Here is a 16,702-nt window from a genome sequence, read left to right as displayed (position 1 = left end):
TCTGACTCATCCACAATGTCATAAATATTAGCACTTCCTACAAAACAAACAGAAGAAAGTCTCAGAAAAATACTAAAAGAAATTCAGATTAATAGAAATAAACAGTCATTGAGACAGTGTCTGACCAGCCTGAAGTGGTGTGTGTCCTGACTGAGAGTCTTCAGCTCCTGACTGGTTCTGATTCAGTTCTGATGTCTGATTGGTTTTCTGCTTTTCTATAGAGAGAGAGACAGATTCTACATCTGAACAGTGTGTACATGTAACTGGTATAAATAGTGCCTTGACTGGGTTTTTGTTTTGAATTTTCTTTTCTCTTATTTATATGTTTCTGTATTGAAGCTCTTTTTTCCACCTTTTCTCAAATTTATTTATTTATATTAATGTTACACTTTGTATATTCGAGGTGAAGTGATGTACTTCACAAAATTTTGGTTTCATCATTTTTATTTAATCTAACAAACATTTCTAAACACTTTTGTTTAATTGTTTTATCTAAAAGTTCGAGGAACCTTTTTTTTTTTGAGTACTTGTTTGGGGAGGGAGTGTCATCAACGGGGCACACCTGGGGGTTCTCAATGTGTGGTATGCGTAGGCTTCAGTCTCACTGCACGAGGCTGGTGGACGCATGCAGTCTGCGGTCCTCCCTATAAACAATTCTGGTATGCTGATGTTTTTGCTTGAATGTGTATATTAATCACTGGATTAATGTGATTGAATTGTTTCAGCATTCAATAGTGTTAGCTGCAACAAAGATGTACTGTTTAATGTGTGATTTTGAGTAAGTCAGTAGTTTGTGGCGCTAACTAATTAGCATTGTATGCTAATTTTAGTGTGTACCAGAGTGGGAGGAGCTGCTAACCCGTTCGTTCCGATGATTTCTCTCTGTTAACAGATACACTATGTTATGTTTTGTTTTATAGAAGAAACAAGAGTTGGTTGATAGTTGACGAATGTTTTATGTAAAGTGTTATAAAAGGGTAAGAATGTAATTTTTTGTGCGGCTTGCACATGACTATGTATGATATGCTGAGCACATTATTTAATTTTGATAATATGTACATACACTGGGTTGAAGTATGGGTTGTAATTGTTTTGTTTAAAGTAGGATGCATATTTACATGTGATGCAAGTGTAAAATGGTTAGATATGTTTATTTCAATGCAACATACACAAGTGTAGTGTATTTGGGGGCATATTGTTTAGTATAAAAAATGGAAACAGGAAATCTATATGTTGTAACTATTATTGTTATTATTTCTTTATTTACATTTTTTTTATTTGTTTGCTTGAATCTCACTGCACGAGGCTGGTGGACGCATGCAGTCTGCGGTCCTCCCTATAAACAATTCTGTGTGTACCAGAGTGGGAGGAGCTGCTAACCCGTTCGTTCTGATGATTTCTCTCTATTAACAGATTAAAAGTGCCAAATTTCATCGCCGAATGGTTGTGTGGTTCTTGTAGGTGAAGGTGTCCATCCCAGACACGCTACATACATACTGACAAATACATTTTATATTAAAGAGAGTGTAAAAAAAGGTCAATTATACAGTAGGAACAAAAATAATTATTAATTATAGATACAATAACTAGATTACTTAAGTCTTAAAGATCTGTTCATCAACACTTAGTTATTGTTTACCTTTAGTTATTGTCCATGATTATGTGATGCATCACAATTTGCTTTATTCTTTTGCAATTCTGGTTATATTCTACATAACATAGCTAATGTAGTAATCTGACCTTTTTTTCTTTTGTAGGACCACAGCAGCATCATTAAGATCAGAAAAGTGATGAACAAAAATCCCAAACCCACAACCAGTCCTAATGTTCCATCATTGGATATAGGACCTGAGACTGAGAAGAAAAAGATCAGAATTTCAGAAATTAAACAGAAACTCTTTTAAAAGAGAATCAAATAAAAATAAATTCTCAAAAGGTTTCTCACGTCTGACTGAGACCCAGCTTTTCAGTGACTCTCCTCTCTCTTGGTGTTCACAGTGGTAGAAACCTTCATCTGACTTTGAGACAGTTTGGATGATCATCTCTCCTGTAGTCTGGTTCTGGAGAACTGATCCATCTTTATAGAAATCAGCTGTGAGGTTTGAGGGATTTGGGTTGTGATATAAACAGCGTAGAGTCAGAGGATGTCCCTCAGTCACAGGATGGACAGGACTCTCCAGGATCACATCACCATCTAGAACACAGAAAATCACTAACAAGGAAATCCACACACTATGATGTGTCTGTAGATAATAAATAAAAGTTCTCTAATTTATCTATATATATAACTTAAAACCATCTAAACCTGTGGAGTCTGGAGGTGTTTCATCTAAATCTTAAGAAAATGTTTTTGTTTTCATGAACAGTTGAAAAACAGTTGAAACAAGTGAAATCTCAGAGTTCTAAATATTCTGTAATGAATCTTGTCCCTTTTCCTTTAACATTAAACACACTACATGAAGACTCACCATGCACTGTGATGTTGACAGGATTACTGTTTTCTCCAGATTCAGACTCACACCAGTAAACTCCAGTGTAGGATGTGGAGAGGAAGCTGATGTTACATGTAGATCCTGTAACTGATCCCCAGTGTGAACAATCTAACACTCTCTCACTGTGTGTGTATCGTCTCACTGTCCATCCAGTAGACTTACTCTGGTCCTCACAGCTCAGTGAGAGAGAGTCTTTAGTAAAGTGTTGAGTTCTGCTGGGATTGATGATCAGAGAGACTGGAGGAGATTCACCTTAAACACAGAAAAGAGCCATTTAAAGTGGCAATAAACAAAATAATGAGACAGAACACAAAGAAATGACTAATGTGATGTAAATTGCAGTATTTATTTTCCAGCAAAAAGCTGTTTTATTCTTTTACAGGATTCTACTGTAAATAATTAGACAATTAGAGCAGTCAAATGAGCCAATGTACAGGATTATGATTTATTTTATACCATAAATATATTTACCTCCTATTTGTATCTGTATCTGTTTAGAAGACATTTTCTGAAGACATTATCTCTGAATAATTTATGTATACTTGGTCACATACAGAATGTTTACCTGCTCTGACTTTTAATAAAATCCTCCTTCACAGAAATCCTCAACCATGTCCTGAGTCCTATATATGTGTATCATACACATACTTTATAACCTAATTATACACATGATTAAATAAATACTGCATTAATCTGATGTTACATTCACACTTTTAAAGTCTACACTTCAACACAACAGTTAATTTTCCTCACCAGTGATCCATAGTGGCTGTAGATTGCTGTACTGTGTGTGAAGGGCTGGTTCTCCTCTCTCTCCTCTGCACATATAAACTCCTGTGTGATTAAGAGCAGCAGGACTGAGAGTGTATTTGCCTCCAGATCCTCTGCTGCTGTCTGAGAGGAGCTCCACATGCACGATATAGCTACGATTATTATTTATTAATACTTCAACACCACTGATACTGTACACCTGTTCAGTACTGACAGGACTGTGTGAAGTATCTTTATACCAGCTGTACTGCCAGCTAGAGACACTTTCATCCTGTATGTCACAGCTCAGAGTGACGGTGTCTCCAGTGTAGACGGAGCTCTGAGGATTCACTCTCACAGTCGGTTTGGGTTTTACTGTTGAAACCACATGATAAATAATTTGTACAAATTCCACCAGTTTCCAGGTGAAATGAAAAATTATAATCATGCCCTTACGAAACAAAAATATATTGCAATATACTAGAATTTATATTGCAATACATTAGAAATATATATTTCAATGTATCAGAAACTTCCCCATATATTTGAAAATATATAGCAATATATGGACGGACAACCTATTGCTATATATTGATTCATATATTAAAATACATTGATATACAAACAAAACTGTATTACATTATTGCATGTATGTTTAATGAAACAAAGTAATTTTTTATGAGTTAAGCAAGCTCATGCATAGGATTACAGAGAGGTTGATTAACAATGGTCCAAATCATATTTTGCATGACATTCATTATATTTTACATTATATAGCCATATGGATGGACCATATATGGCTATGTATTCATTCATACTGTATATTGTAAAATGGATATGAGAGTATTATAAATTAATTTATCATTAACAGCAGCAATTACAACTTGAGTCCACATTTTATTCCTCCACATGACATTTCATCATCAACATGACATTTCAGTCCTGCACACTGCAACGTGGAGGTATACTGTACATGCATAAAGGTTGGCATAATATGGCAGATCAACTAACATACATTTCCTGTTGAACTGAATCACCTCAAAAACCTTTTTCGGCCCTGTAATACTCTTTTCAAGCCAACTACATTTTCTAAATTTAGCACTGAACTGTGTGATTTGTCATACTGTCTTCCAACAGCAAAACATTTTCTGTCATCAAGTCTCTCTACCACAATGTAATAATACACAGTGAATATGTGTCCATTATCCAACAAAACAGTGAAGCTGTTCCTTTTCATTAGTCTGCATGCGCAGATGATAATCCTGTTTACTACACTGCACAATCAAACGCTTGCGCACCTTTGCACCGCGCGCGAACCTATTGCGCATGCGCATAACCGATCGTGCCGGCAACACGGGACACAAGCCGCCCACCGCTACTCTGAGTCTGTGCGCACGTGCCTCAGCGGTGAGAGGAGAAAAAAAAATAAAAAGATGAAGTTTGCGCTATTGAGCTTTTCAAAGGGGAAGGATAAAGATGCTCTCAGTATAGTCCCCGTAAATTGGATCGCAGACTTCACTCCTGAAAACTCTAAAAAGGAGTATCTTATCGAGTGCCGCAGCATCGGTGGCAAGAGGCCTACTAATGGGTGGACGGTTGAAACAGCACACATTTTGCAGTTGGCAGGCAAGTACAGTGCTTTTTTTATATATATATTTACTTGGTTAGTCATGCAACATTATTGATAGCAATTATCCTGTTGAGGTTTTTGCATTATTGGCCAAGTAACGTTCGCTGTAGGCTATTAGCTTCGGGACAGTGACGAGCTAGCTAACGGCCGTCACGACGCTTCATTTGAACTTTTAGCTAGCTTAAGGGCCATTAATCACATGAGTATGAATTTTTATCAGAAGTAAAACATTAATTAAACACTTACTTTAAAAGTCCTAAATTGAAGATTGTCAGCTAAGATTTGGGTTAATAAGAATACTTAACTGTCAACATTGTCAGCCAATAACATTGCACAGTGAAAATCAGATAAGCGCTGTGTATGGCAGCAAAAATTAACGTGTTAAAGTGAACAGACTAAACTTATAAAAAAGCAGGGGGAAACAATACAAAAAAATGTAAAAACAGCACGGAATTTGACAGTAAAATACAGTATTTGATAACGTAAGCCACATAGTTTTGTTTCTAGGCATTAAATTCTGTCTTGTTACTATTTCTTACTAACAGAAAAGGAGTCTACACTTATGACTGCTGAGCAGAAACTCTTGCAAGAGGACCTACTAAAAAGCAAGAAGAGAAAGAGGGTACCCAACAAACTTTACCTTGACACACAGGAGGTAGAAAAAGTTGCAAAAAAGGTAATAGGGTTCTTTTCATGAGAGCTATTTTGATAATATATTTTTACATTTCTGTCTGTATATATTTGTACATTTTTGACAATGGTTAGCACTGTTTCCTCACAGCAAGAGCCCAGCAAGCAATTTTGCGTTTAAAAGACGCAACGTACATTATGGAATCATCTTGCAAGTTATTTTGGCAGAAGCGACATGTAACCAAATTCAAGGTTATTTTGCCTAGAAGTGTTAATCATTGCCGGACTATATTGGGTCTATAGTTTTTGGTTTAATTGTTCTAACGTTTGTGTGTATTGTTTCATACATAATTGATTTTATCATTTTTACCCATTAGAAAAACTACAGACTCATAGCTGCAAGTCCCCAAGAAGAACCTAACCTCAGCCCAGTGGGGACTGCTTTAGAGGCACTTGAGGAGGAGATCAGGGCCCTCAGGGAAGAGAATGAAACACTGCAGGACCAGCAGAGTGTAGGATCTTCTGCAGCCAGTAAAGATCTTGAGACCCAAGTCAAGGCTTTACATAAGGAGAACACCAGGCTGTGCAAAATGGCATTCAAAGGCAACTATCTCTTGTAGATTAAAATAGTGATTCTTTCAGATTGAATAAATCACGTCTCCTTATTTTTGGTGTTATTGTTAGAGATGTATCTGTGACTACATTTTTAGGGGATATCTACTGATGTAGTATAGGGTTTCCTGTAGGAAAAAATTAGCCTAGGGCTAAACACTGTAGCGCCACTGAGGCAAAATTGGTCTGGCAGAAACGCTGTAATGCTTTCAGAACCCCTTACTAACACATTTTGCTACACTTTGAGACACCAAAAAAATGAGCAGAGGTGTATTTTGTTTTTTACATGTTATGTATTTACAACTTGTTTGGAGTCCTGTTGTGGTAAATTCGGTGGGCCATATTTTCCAGAAATTCCATCACTCTTAGCAGCTGTGAGGACCCTCATTTTGGACAAGATCAGAGAGAGCTCAAGCAATGGAGATGAAACCGAATATGAGGCCACTGTTGCTCTACCATCACCTCCTCAACCCACATCTCCCAAACCAACATCAGTAAGTACATTTTTGTAATCATCAATTAAAAACATAAAACATTCTGTGGTGATTTTATTTGTTTTTATTCTGGTTTGTCTTTCCTTCTCACAATTAATTAGGCGCCACTAGAGAATGATGACTCCACCAGAGTGTTTGCCCATTGTTGGGAGACTGCAGAAGCACAACCTACAGCGAAAGGAATGGCCTGAACCCTCCTGCTGGGCCTGTTCAGCATTGATGTCCTACTGAAGTCCAACCTGACGGGAGGGGTCAACAAGGTCGATCCATCTGCAGAGATACGCCAACCTCTGGACCCCAAGAAGCTTACAGCTTTACTCAGTAAGACAAGAATTTATTTTTAATGGATTAATATATTTTGCAAAGTTATTGTAAATGGTAAAGGATAACAAACACTTTAGGACTGAAATGTAGACAACTAATAGTGAAACAGATGGACGAATAAAAAGCTTTAACAGCTTTGATATTCTTTTAGATATAAAGCGATTTCTCTATCTAGTCAGAATACAACAAACATTTTTAGCATTGAAATAGATCCCCTGTAGCAGGTTTAAAATCCCAGCACCAGCACCAATTCACCTCCCATAGGCATATGCTTCGCTGTGGCAAAGTAGCTACAGTTGCTTTCACTGACCACAATACTTCCTGGAAAACAAAGTGGATACAGTAGTGTAACCTCCTCACTCTAAAAGCCCCTTGGAGAACCTTCCAACTCCTTCCTTGGTTCCTTGAGATGCCAATTCTGATCTCAGACTGAACTATTTACAGGTAACCCCCGAAAAAGCAAGGACTAGGCATATAAGAAAAATATTACCAGTATTAGGATCCACCTCATCTTTTGCAACAATCAACATTGGATGTCTTTCTTATTTTATTTTCTTTTACAGATGCAGTTGTTCAGCAACACCCAGGGGCGAAGATTCCAGATATACAAACGGCCATAACAAAAAGGATCTGTGAGTTAAGACACCAGGAGAAGAAAAAGTCAATGGACAACTGAAAGACTGGCCAAGGCTGGCCAATCAGAGTGGGTCTTGATAAGTTAGCATGCGGGATCCATAACACTGCACTAAAGGATTGTCCTGTTTTTTCCACTGAGGGATTGTTCTGTTTTTGTTGCACTGAAGACTGTGGTTTTTTTTTTTTTGTTACAATGAAGAACAGTTGTACTTTCGGAAATGTTTTATTAATTCTTTTGAGTATTTTTGTTCATTTATAGTTGTTGTTGCCATCTATTGGATCACACAAAAAATATCACGTTTAAAAGAAGGGGAAAAAAAAAAGATTTTATAGCCTTGAACTAATTATGATCTGGCATATATGGCATATCCCTACCAGCAAACCAGCTGTTTACAGCATGGGGCAGGTTTTGTGCAGCATTTCATGTTTTTAAATTACAGTAAGTTTGTGTTTAACCTGTAACAATTTATAACAATTTGTGGAGATGACGTTATTATTCTGTTCAATATATATGTTGTGTTTAGACTGAAATGAACTGAAGATAATCGATTACATTGATGTATGTTGTGTATAATTTTTTCTTCTATTAAGAAATAAAACAATGTGTCTAACACTGTTATAGAGTTACTATTTCCACCATGAAGTACAGATTATTTTAATCAGCATGTGCCAATGATTACAGTTTAATTTATTAATGAATGTCACACTGAACTTTTCATCCATTTATAGTTACATTTATTGTTGTGGAAAGTCTGCAAAATGAGTTAGCCCCTTTTTGTGTAACATTAGGGGACTGCAGTCGGATAAGTGTAGAAGTTCATTTATTTAGAAAGAAAAAATAAATTATAAATCTGTGACACAGAAATATAGCAAAAACAAACACTACATCAGGACCTCTGCAGACTAAACACACAGCAGTAACAACAGTTACAAGACACATACATGGTGAAACAAAGGGGTTTAAATACACTGACAAATCAAGGGTGAAAGTGAAAACAGGTGAGAATAATCCAGATACATTAAAACAACAACCAATGACAGGACAGGGGCGGAGACAAGACATGAATCAGAACAAAAACCCACATGACAACGTAAACAAAAACACAACAGAAACAGTTCAATATATACAGTATGTGTATTGAAGTATATCTTCTAGTAAATCATGTAACAGCAGAGCCAACACAAGGTGAGATTTACTGCCTTCTTTCTGTGTTCTTTTAATCAGTCTGATTCACCACAATTCTACAAAAAACATAATATAAAACCCAGATCATAAAGACATCATGATGATTGTAATAGAAATTGGTGTTTACTAGACAGGGAAGAAAAAGTCCATATTAATGAAACAGGGACTCAGTTACTGAAAGCTCAATCTTATACCTTAAAGTGAAGATATTAAATAAGAAATAAAAACAGTTACAGACTCACCTGATACAGTCAGTGTAACATCATCACTGATCTCTGAGCTCTGAGAGTCTCTCCCATGTCCTCTGCAGGTGTAGGTTCCACTGTCAGAGTCTTCAACATACAAGATTTTGAACTCCTGCATTGTGTTGTCTATGTAGTCTTTCCCTCCTCCCTCTGATATTGAGGTATTATTTTTCTTCCAGCTGTAAGTCCACTGAGTGTCTCCTCCTCCCTGTATGTCACATCTGAGAGTAACAGTCTCTCCAGTGAACACATGTGTATCAGGATTTATGGACACCACAGCTTTAGGACTCCCTATAAAACATTGTTGTAAATAAACCATACAGTACATATCAAATTTTATTTGTCACACACATACATACATATGACATGCAGCGAAATGCTTTTTGCATCTGTCTGGTATTTAAGTGTAAAAGGAATGCAATTAGGGATACAAAAAAAAAAAGGAGTTAGATAAATAAATAGTATAAACTACACACATGGACAAAATTGTTGGTACTCTTCAGTCAATGAAAGAAAAACTCACAATGGTCACAGAAAAAACTTTAATCTGACAAAAAGTAATAAATAAAAATTCTATGAATGTTAACCAATGAAAGTCAGACATTGCTTTTCAACCATGCTTCAACGGAATTATGTTAAAAAATACTTATGGAACAGGCCTAGACAAATGATGGTACCCCTAATTTAATATTTTGTTGCACAACCTTTTGAGGCAACCACTGCAATCAGACGATTCCTGTAACTGTTAATGAGACTTCTGCACCTCTCAGCAGGTATTTTGGCCCACTCCTCATGAGCAAACTGCTCCAGTTGTTTCCGGTTTGAAGGGTGTCTTTTCCAGACGGCATGTTTCAGCTCCTTCCAAAGATGCTCAATAGGATTGAGGTCAGGGCTCATAGATGGCCACTTCAGAATAGTCCAGTGTTTTCCTCTTAGCCATTCTTTCGTGTTTTTAGCTGTGTGTTTTGGGTCATTGTCCTGTTGCAAGACCCATGACCTGTGACTGAGACCAAGCTTTCTGACACTGGCCAGCACATTTCTCTCTAGAATCCCTTGATAGTCTTCAGATTTCATTGTACCCTGCACAGATTCAAGACACCCTGTGCCAGATGCAGCAAAGCAGCCCCAGAACATAACAGAGCCTCCTCCATGTTTCACAGTAGGGACAGTGTTCTTTTCTTGATATGCTTCATATTTCTGTTCGTGAACATAGAGCTGATGTGCCTTGGCAATAAGTTCCATTTTTGTAGGAACATTCTCCTAGAAGCTTTGTGGCTTGTCAACATGTAGTTTGGCATATTCCAGTCTAGCTTTTTTATGATTTGTTTTCAACAATGGTGTCCTCCTTGGTCGTCTCCCATGTAGTCCACTTTGGTGCAAACAACGACGAATGGTGCGATCTGACACTGATGTTCCTTGAGCATGAAGTTCACCTTGGATCTCTTTAGAAGCCTTTCTGGGCTCTTTTGTTACCATTCGGATTATCCATCTCTTTGATTGGTCATCAATTTCCCTTCTGCGGCCACGTCCAGGGAGGTTGGCTACAGTCCCATGGATCTTAAATTTCTGAATAATATGTGCAACTGTAGTCACAGGAACATCTAGCTTCTTGGAGATGGTCTTATAGTCTTTACCTTTATCATGCTTGTCTAGAATTTTCTTTATAATTTCCTGAGACAACTCTTTCCTTCACTTCCTCTGGTCCATGTTGTGTGTGGTACACACCACGTCACCAGACAACACAGTGACTACCTGGAGCCCTATATATAGGCCCACTGACTGATTACAAGATTGTAAACACATCATTTTTAAATAATTCTGTTAAAGCATGGTTGAAAAGCAATGTCTGACTTTTATTGGTTAACATTCATAGAATTTTTATTTATTATTACTTTTGTCAGATTAAAGTTTTTTCTGTGACCATTGTGAGTTTTTCTTTCATTGACTCAAGGGTACCAACAATTTTGTCCACATGTGTATATAAAAACTATATAATATACAAATTTGAAAATATATGTGAAAAACAATGTATATACATAATTGCGTATGGTATTAATGATTGTCCTTAAAGTGTCCATGTTCAGTATGATGTGTATAAAGTGTATAAAGTGGCACTGTGCTGTACAAGTCCAGAGTGTCATAGTGCAGTACATACAGTAATGTTAAAGAATTTAAGCAGCATAAAACTTATATTCAAATCTGATGTTGCAGCAATCATTTCATTAGATATTTAAAAACTACAACTTAAATTGTTCACAACCTTCTCAGCACCAAAACATATCAAATATGGAGACAATAAAAAAGATAAACTATATATAAATCACTTTGAGCCTGGACCACTGGTATGAGTGAAATCAGCACTAAAAGAGGAACAGAAATAGAACATGGTGTCAATATGGAGAATATTCAGTCTATTAATGAAAACAACACATTTTAGGCATAAAGATTGAATCATTTCTTGATTAGAAACACAAGATTAAATCGTATTAAGGAAATCTAAACTACCATCAGGTCCTGTGATTGGACGATTCCGGTGTTACCGGCCAGGTATAAAGACCTGGGGTCTCATTTAAAACTCTACAACTCTACAACTCTGGGGTCTCTACATTAAAACTGTGCGTAGGATCCCTACTAAAAGTTTACGTATGCCCAAAAGCCAAAAATGGCGTACGCCAAAAAAAATTCCGATTTATAAAACCGTGCGTACGCACTCCTCTAAGCAATGTTCCCTTTATAAATCACAGATCACCCACAGATGTGCGTACGTGAAATCCCGCCCTGTACACGCCCATTTTTAACCATAAATATTCAATGCAAATCACTGCGCAGGCACGAGAGTGGACCTCGTTATAATGAGTTTCCTCTGAGCTCTGCGGGTTTAAAAATGGGGTGAGGAGTCAGCGTCTCAGGGGGTAGCCACTGTCGCCTGCAGGTTATAATTATATTAAAAGCAACATTGTTATAATTATATTAAAACCAAAATAGTTACAGTTTCTACTTTTTAATATTGTTAAACTCACCAAGAAGCCAGCCATCATGTACTGCGCGTGCGTTTAGTCTGTTCCCTACACTGTTATGTGTCAAGATAAAGGAATCGTGTTGAACCAGGCCAGCGTGCCACAATGTTTGTGAGGGTCATGTTGGAGTCACATATGATTTGCACATTAATAGAATGCACATGCTTTCTATTAACATAAGCAAATTAATTTTTAGATGTGAACTTATAGCAACATGAGTGCAGTCAATTGCGCCGATTACATTTGGGAAATCAGACATTGCTGCAAATTGCATTTTAATTTCGGCCTGTTCTCGTACAGTGTAGGGGAACCTGATGTATCGACTACCCATATTAAGTATACCATTCAAAACGACAGATATTATGGCACTCAGGGACGGCTGTGATATACCAGACCTATAGGGTGAGATGATAGATTCCAATAGAATTATTTCATATACAAAAAGGTCTTAGAGACAAAGTTGAGGATTACTTATAGTTTTTTTTATATAAATAATTTACCTGTCTGCCAATTCCCACTGGAAACAGCCGGTTGCCAAGAACCCCAGAGTGGTGATTACTTGTATTTGGACTGGGATGGCATGGTTCCGGCGTGTTGCCCTCTCTAATACTGGACCAAATTCAGTACATAGATCTAAGAGCACAGCTCTAGGGAATCTAAATCGGCTTATTAGCCAGTCATCATAATGGGCCAGGATATCATCATGGTCCCTGAAAACCCGTTCTCTCCTTATTCTGCCATTGGCGTAATCCTCCAACAGTGCCAGCAGTGCCATCATGAAGCATTACATACCCCGGTCACCGGAGCATTGATATGTTTCTAGCAATTAGACTGATCGTTAACACCTTGACAAAATCATAGAATTAATTTGTGGGCGAAATTTTAAGACGAAAATGTTATAGTGAACACATACTTCTTCATGACGGTTTTGTAATGAACACCGTAATAGTTAGGTCCGATGATGAGTAGCGATTGTGCTTCATGACTGTATTTGCAGACTTTGACATTTTATGATATATGTACATTAAGGAAAATATTTCGTTTTTACATAAAAGGGTATTTCATGCTATTCTGTATCACATGTAGTCGCGCCGTCTCCTCCTGCGCTCCCGTTGTGGACAATGAGACTGTAAGGCAGCGCTGATTATTCATTCATTCATTCATTCATTCATTCATTCATCTTCTACCGCTTATCCGAACTACTCGGGTCACAGGGAGCCTGTGCCTATCCTAAGGCGTCATTGGGCATCAAGGCAGGATACACCCTGGACGGAGTAGCGCTGATTATTATTATTTTATTTTTAATACATTTTGAATTACGTTTGTATTTTACTAGATGTATATAGCCTAAAACAATCGGCACAAATAACACTGTTGGATTTAATCTTCATGATAATGTGGATATAACGTATGAAATGGAGTGAAAATTAAATGTCATTAATTCTTATAATCGTTCTTCTCACATGTATTTTCTACAATCTAACTTCAGTTCACGACCTCACCATCTGTGTCGCCAATTCCCTTTGTCTCCAGAATGTGCGTACGCACGTCTCAAAGTTTGCTTAAAGGTGCGCACATTTTCCCGTCAAGTTTGTTTTTTATAGATCACAACCTTTGCGCGAAAACTGGCGTACGCACGTTTCCAGCCCCGTTTTGTGCGTACGCACGCTTTATAAATGAGACCCCTGGATGTGATACGAGCGCGAGAGAAGGGGCGTTGACTTTACCTGGTTGTTTGCTCACCCGCTCTTGTTGATTTGCCTTTGCTTATTTCTAATTCCGTTTTAGTTAATGTGTGTTGAGGTTTTTATTTTGTAAACTCTACAATGCTGCTAACGATGTCTATGCTGTGACTTGACTCTCGGTTTAACGGTGCTTATTCCAGTCCTTCTCCGATACACAGTGATTGGGACCAGGTTAGTTTGTCACGTGACTTACATTTCATCACGCAGAGTAAAACTGGGGGGTATTCCAGAAAGCTTGGTTAACTTACCATTTGATAAATCATAACCTCTGGGTTGATTTACCCCAAACAGGCATACCATGAGTATGTCGGTTCCAAAACACCTGAGAAGAGTTAGTTTAATCAACCTCCCACTGGTTACCCAGAGTATATGCGCGTGCACGGTGCATATATAAAGACATTTTCAATGGATCTCCGATTTCACGAGTCACCATGGAAACTCAAAGCGGAAAAAAAGAGAGCGGCGTATTTCACAGAGGCGGAGTTGGAGGTTTTAATGCACGCTTATGAGGAGTTGAAGCCAATAATATTAAAAAGAAGCAATACAGCTGCATCGGCTAAAGCAAGAGAGTTGGCTTGGCAAAAAATAACGGACAGAGTAAATGCGTGTGTATTAAATTACAAATTTGGTATTGGCTCCCGTTTTATTATAATGCAAAATAAATGACTTATACATCCTTTTGAATATATCACTATGAAAGCATTTACTTTTCCTGCCATTTATTTCTTTAGTTTAAAATAATAATGTATATTTCTTATTTAATAAGGTGTAATCCTTCTGGAACCACAAGAACTTTAAGCCAAGTCAAAATGAAACACAAAAACATTCTGCAAAAAGGTAATATTTGATTACACAATTACTGAACTATTATTATAACAGGATTTAGTATATTCATTCTGTCATGTAGCTAATAGAAAGAAGACTGAAGCCCGTCTAACTGGCGGGGGCCCACCACCACCTCCCCTCACCCCATCTGAGGAGCTGGCTCTGTCCCTTAATAAAGGGCGACCAGTGGCTGCTGGCATTCCAGGGGGCAGTTCATCGCACACACCATGCACCACAAGTGATGGTGAAAAAATGGTGAAATGTAAGTTTACCTCTATGAATTGTTTTCATTTTTTGTCCTAATAAATTACTATCTCTGTCACTTAAAGGCTTTTTGAACAAGATTAATTTTTATGTAGGCTTATTTTATTTAATTGCATATGATGTATAGGCTACTGTGATCTTAGTCTGACATGTTAATCTTTTCATGTATTATTTTTTTTGATAATATTGAGAATTTATGGGTTGTGTGTTCTTATAGATAATGTTGGATGGATTGTATTATTGGACCCTCCAGAAAGAACACAGTCTGTCACAGTTGTAAGTGATTTGTTGTCAGGTACCTTTAGTTGCTTTTAGGTTTTTTTTTTTTTTTTTGCCAGATAATGTATACTTGAATATTTCTCCTGTAGGATGAAGATGATGAAGATGACGATGAAGAGACCACATCTGCTGTGACAGAAGTGGACAATGCTGGTAGATCCACTGAGGTATGATGCATACCATTATAATGTATGGCCCCTTTTTACATTAGAGTAACAAACTGTCATTGTCCTATCACAGTACATACCTAGGGATTTACCCACAGATGAGGGTCCTTCAACCTCAGCACACAATCTAAGCAGGGTAAGAATTTGTGTCCAGGTGTCCATATTTGAATTTTATTGTCTGACCAAACAATCTCATTCATTAAATTTTTTTCCACCTTCCTAGTTGCCAGCAAAGGAGCTATATAAGGTCCATCTTCAAAAACAAATAAGAAAAAGTGACATGGAGATGGACCTTATACAGCTTCAAATGGAAGAGAAAAGCCTCCTCATTAAAAAAGCAGCACTTGAAATTGAATTACTGGAGCATCGCCTTAAGGTGAGAACTTGTCTGAATATTAATCTGTTGCATGTTAAAAGTGTTTTGTGTGTGTGTGTGTGTGTGTGTAAAAAAAAAAAAAAAATATATATATATATATATATATATATATATATATATAATGTATGTATGTGTAAAGCAATATAAAAAAAAAATTTACTTTTATTGTTTTTCAGGAAATAAAGAAATAAACTGCATGGCAGACCAGTGCAAAAAAGTTAATAAAAGTAATTTTGACAGATCCTGTCTCTCAAAAGTCTTCCATCTCTGTTGGCCTCTAAAATCTGTAGGTGTTCCTCTGGGCCATCTTCCTCAATACAAGGAGGGTGGCTCTCTCCTCTTATAGTGGCAATATTGTGAAGCACAACACAAGCCACTATAATGTCGCATGCCCTCTGTGGACTAACCCGGAGCCCACGCAGACACTGAAACCGAGATTTGAGGATCCCTATAGTCATCTCCACCTTGGCCCGTGTTCGGCTGTGAGCCAGGTTAAACCGTGTCTGTGGTCCAGGCTCAGGTTCAGGGTAGGGTGTCATTAAATAGGGCAGACAAGGGTATCCTCTGTCCCCCAGCAAGTAACCATTATACTGTCCTGTAATGATTGAAGTGTACAGCACAAATATAGTAAAAAGGGGAAAAAAAAACAATTGTATAAAGCAAAACATACCCTGCTGAAATGTCTGGCATAATGATGACTCGCGGAAAATTCTGGCATCATGCACATATCCTGGCCATTTTGCCTCGACATTGGTAATGATTTGGGTTGCCTCACATATTACCTAGTTAGTGGAAAAAGTAATGACTTTAATGATTTTAAGAAGGGAAAAAATTAAGTTTAAAAAATTACCTGCACATTGATACTATGAATAGATTTCCTATTAACATAGTCTCCCTCATTTATTGGTGGAGCTTTAATAGGAATGTGAGTGCCATCAATGCACCCAATTACATTTGGAAACCCTGAAACAGAAAGTTATGGAAGTATGAAGTGTGTGCGCATAATAAATACATGTATAGATATAAATAA

The 16,702-nt window shown here is 37.3% G+C and overlaps 1 protein-coding gene, 2 long non-coding RNA genes and 1 pseudogene across 4 annotated transcripts in view; 2 read left to right on the top strand and 2 right to left on the bottom strand.

The window, feature by feature from the left end:
- LOC132849065 (carcinoembryonic antigen-related cell adhesion molecule 5-like) overlaps window positions 1-16,702 on the top strand; it is a 272,443-nt gene that overhangs the window by 65,208 nt on the left and 190,533 nt on the right. The gene's annotated exons all lie outside the window — the stretch shown is intronic.
- LOC132849078 (vascular cell adhesion protein 1-like) overlaps window positions 1-16,702 on the bottom strand; it is a 67,651-nt pseudogene that overhangs the window by 44,467 nt on the left and 6,482 nt on the right.
- LOC132849098 (uncharacterized) lies at window positions 2,685-3,383 on the bottom strand. Its single transcript, XR_009648817.1, has 3 exons — window positions 3,246-3,383; window positions 3,058-3,115; window positions 2,685-2,744 (listed from the first exon to the last, which is right to left on the bottom strand). It is a non-coding gene; the product is annotated as an uncharacterized LOC132849098 (long non-coding RNA).
- Window positions 15,172-15,868, top strand: LOC132849093 (uncharacterized). The gene is made up of 4 exons (XR_009648812.1): window positions 15,172-15,296; window positions 15,370-15,432; window positions 15,520-15,672; window positions 15,849-15,868. It is a non-coding gene; the product is annotated as an uncharacterized LOC132849093 (long non-coding RNA).

The sequence above is a fragment of the Tachysurus vachellii genome, chromosome 7 (genome assembly GCF_030014155.1).
Source record: "Tachysurus vachellii isolate PV-2020 chromosome 7, HZAU_Pvac_v1, whole genome shotgun sequence".
In the NCBI taxonomy this organism is placed as follows: domain Eukaryota; kingdom Metazoa; phylum Chordata; class Actinopteri; order Siluriformes; family Bagridae; genus Tachysurus; species Tachysurus vachellii.
This window is presented reverse-complemented; position numbering and strand designations above follow the sequence as displayed.